This window comes from Camelina sativa, chromosome 8, assembly GCF_030686135.1.
Source record: "Camelina sativa cultivar CO46 ecotype springtype chromosome 8, ASM3068613v1".
Taxonomy (NCBI): domain Eukaryota; kingdom Viridiplantae; phylum Streptophyta; class Magnoliopsida; order Brassicales; family Brassicaceae; genus Camelina; species Camelina sativa.
Genome location: NC_141887.1, coordinates 23887839 through 23891972, shown reverse-complemented (window position 1 = coordinate 23891972; position 4134 = coordinate 23887839). Strand labels below are relative to the sequence as shown.

The window sequence follows — 4134 nt, the reverse complement described above, 5'->3', positions numbered from 1 at the left end:
AAAATATCAAGCCCAAAGAATTAACCTTAATCTCTAAAAGAGAATTAGGGTTAAGAGGGAGCTAAGCTTTCAATGGTTTCTTAATTCTCAAGCAAATAGTTGGTTCATAACACGGATAGACTGTTTCTTCTGCGGTGAGTTGGTGGAGACAAGGAACCATTTGTTCTTCACCTGCCCATACACATCATGTATCTGGCATTCTCTTGTCAGTAAGCTCCTTGGTCCCGCCTACACTCTCGACTGGACTCGCCTACTGAATACTCTCACTCACTCTAGCTATGACAAGCTGCATCTATTCACGTTACGATATGCTTTCCAGACTGCGATTTATTACATCTGGAGAGAACGCAACTTTCGACGCCATGGCGACAACCCGAGCTCCTCACATCATCTTCAGAAATTAATTGACAAAATCATTCGTAACAGATTCATCTCGATTCGCAACCAAGGCGACTACTCTTATGATGGAGGCCTTGCCTTATGGTTTACAACTCAACCACCATAGTGAATGATAGTCTCTTTTTTGGCCGCTTTGTTATGCTCAACATAAAGCTTTGTATTTCTTTCAAACAAAATTCTGTAAACGCAACCAAGGTGACTACTCTTATGATGGAGGCCTTGCCTTATGGTTTACAACTCGACCACCATAGTGAATGATAGTCTCTTTTTTAGCCGCTCTGCTATGCTCAACATAAAGCTTTGTATTTCTTTCAAACAAAATTCTGTAAAGAGTCCACACTTGATGTAAAACAGTTTTTTTTGTTTGAATTAATTTTATATTTAATTCATTAAAAAAAACTATAATCAATTTTTTCCTACGATGAAACAACAAACTGATAAATGATGGTTTTAGATGGGAAGGGTCTACAACTGGAATTGATCGAAGAAGGGAAGAAGGAAATGTTGAGAATTTTTTTTTGGATTTATGAACCAGTAGTTAATTAGGTCAAAAGCACAAATAAATTTAGTTAATTGGGCTCAAACAATAATATAATACATGTGTCACGTAGGTAACATGCCAAATATCATCTTCATAGTAAAAATTGAGAAAAAACTTCTCATATTATATAAGATATGATTATCATTTATTTAACTAAAATTATCATTTTGTTTTTGTTATTTTTACTCAATGAATGATATTTAATTTTATTGTCAGTGTCTACTCAACAACCCAAACCCATGGTTCTTACAAAGTCAAAGTCAACGTTTCTGTTTCTCTTTTGGTCGCTCCCTCCCAAATTTAGATATACTAAATATGGTGTTTCTTTGTAGATTATTTATTCCTAAAAGGATTTGTAAATTAACTCAAATTGCATTTAAAATATACAATTCAATTTATATTAATATTTAAGATTACTATATCGTCTTTTGTTTTCCGGTTTTTATTAGTATTGTTGTTCCGTTAAAGTAAATATGTTTTTAGCAAAAATTATGGAAGTCCACTTCGAATAAAAAAAATATATAAATGCAAACATGTATGAGAGAATTTTCGTTTTATATCTAGTTATTATAGATATCCTTTTTGTTTTGGATATAATAAAATTTGGCAATTCATTTTCTGCAAACAATAAGTTTGAATTTTTAAAATAAATTCTGGTCGAAAAGTACATTTTAATATAACCTAAAACGGTATTTAATCATTATTAGTGTCATACAAAGAAAATATATGATATATATGTAATCAATTAGTCAAAATCTTTTGGTTATGATGACCTACTCTTTCTCTAAATTTTAACAATCATAATAAATTTTTTTTTTTGGGTAAGAATCATAATAATTTAGAAATGAATGAAAATCTACTACATATAATTAATCAAAATATTAAAAAATGATTTTTCTTAGTCACAATAGAAATAATGACAACTATAACTATTATGAAGATAGCTTGGCAAATGTATCAAAGAAGACTGTGTATAAAAGGACTCATAATCAAGACTTAAGAAGAACAACAGACAAGCACAATAGAAACATAGCAAAGAGACATATCCCTTCTCTCTCTCTCTCTCCTCAAACACACCCTCTTGTCTCTATGGAGTCGCAACTCACAAACGCAGTTGCTGAATCCTTGCCGCAGCCACATGAGTTGGAGAATTTGACCAGCTTCGAAGGTAATGAAGATAACAACACCGAAGCCAAGGGATCAACCGATCCGGCGGACGAGCCTTTGGATATCGAATTGTTGGAGAAGAACTTAAATTACAAGTTCAAAAACAAGAATTTGTTGCTGCAAGCGTTCACAGACGCTACTTACGTTGATGAGGAGTGTGATTCGTACGAACTCCTAGAGCTTTTAGGAGATTCGGTCCTAGATACGGCCATAATCTTTGAGTTTATTAAACGCTACCCTAAACAATCACCTGGTGTTTTGACCAAGCTCCGAGCAGTCAACGTAGACAGCGAGAAATTGGCTCGGGTCGCTGTCAAACACGAACTCTATCGCTACCTCCGTCATAAGAAACCCTTGTTTCTGGAGCAGGTCATTTATCTTCTTTTAAATTCCTAGTAATTAACAGTGTTTAATCTACTAAATTCCCATTTATTATCGTCGATCATGTCTTATTGCAATCTGGTTGATTAAATGATTTAACAAAACAAAAACAAAAAATGAATTTTTCTTTTTGTCAACTTTGTGTTTTTTTCCCGCTAAATTCTCTATTTCAATTTTATTTGATACACCTTGCCTTATATTAACATTTTCGTAAATAAAAACATTTTTATTGGCTGTGTGTTATGTGTGAACTATATTAATGAGATGTACATATATAACTAATTATATATGCAGATAATGGAATTTGTGGAAGCAAAAAAAGAACATCCATTACATTCGCATGGTCTTTTGAAAGTACCTAAATCTCTAGCAAACATAGTAGAGTCTACCATTGGAGCTCTCTTCATGGACTGCGAGTGCATCCAAACCGTCTGGAAGGTAACTTAAAGTATATTTCACAATAAACCATTTATTTCACAATAAAATAAATGGTTTTATACGTTATAAAATATATTTCACAATAAGTTATAAAATATCTATAGCTAGCTACTAGATTTAGGTCATCGATTGATCTATGGTATATATATATATATATATATATATATATATATATATATATATATATTTTGGTGTTGAAAAAACTAAATATATAGGTGATAAAACCATTTATGGAGCCAATAATACTTTTAGAAAATTTCAAGAACCATCCAATGACAGAACTCAATGAGATGTGCCAGAAGAGGAACTTGAAACTGACGGCCAAAGACACCTGGGAAATTAATGGAAAATATTGTTTTCTTATTGAGGACAAGTTGGTCGGATGTGGGCTATGTCCAGAAAAAAAAAGAAACTGCTCGTAATCGCGCTGCACAAAATGCTGTCGAGAATTTCTCTAAGTTTTTCGAAGACCTTTAAAAAAATTCTCGACAGGATGTTGTGAGGATTTGCATCAAAAATTTAATTTCTAGATGTGACATTATATTTTCTTCGTATTTGAATCAACTTAAATTAAGTACTCCTTTCATTTTTCTTATGAATGAACCTAGCAATGACGAAATTAAATGGTATAAGCACACCAAACTATACTATTTCATCAAGACTCTAAGAAGAGATTGTTTATTTTTAATGAAGTCTCGAAAGCAACATAACTCATATATATATATAAGGGATTTTTGAGTCATGAGGGCAAGATTAAATTTTTGCTATTCTGAGTTGAGACTGTTGATTTCTCCCAATAACATGTTTTTCTACATTAACATAAATTAATATGTGAATATTAAATATTAATATATTCATTCAAAAGAGTACCAAATGATTAATTTTTTAGAGGCTCATTTACACATATAGCATTCTACAGAGCACGCCCCAAATTTTTGAAGATACTCTTTTACCATTCTTTATTATTACTTCTTCATTATTAACACTCTTTGTTGGTTTCCTAAATACTCTTATATTTCGAGTAAGTTTTGGAGTTTGGGAAATACACAATATTTCCTTCGTTTTTGTGTGTAGGATTTACAACAATTAGTGTGGGCATTTGGTGTTAGTTATAGTTTTAGATTTAATTATGAAATATTTAGGTTGCAGGTGTTTTGGTTTTATGTAACTACTATATATAGGTTTTGTATTGTAAGTTTGTAACTATA

The 4134-nt window shown here is 31.7% G+C and overlaps 1 pseudogene across 1 annotated transcript; it reads left to right on the top strand.

The window, feature by feature from the left end:
- The first annotated feature begins 1915 nt into the window (after nucleotides 1-1915).
- LOC104707745 (ribonuclease 3-like protein 3) lies at nucleotides 1916-3587 on the top strand (annotated as a pseudogene). The gene is made up of 3 exons (XR_015564024.1): nucleotides 1916-2476; nucleotides 2783-2926; nucleotides 3142-3587. The product of XR_015564024.1 is annotated as a ribonuclease 3-like protein 3 (transcript).
- Nucleotides 3588-4134: the final 547 nt, after the last annotated feature.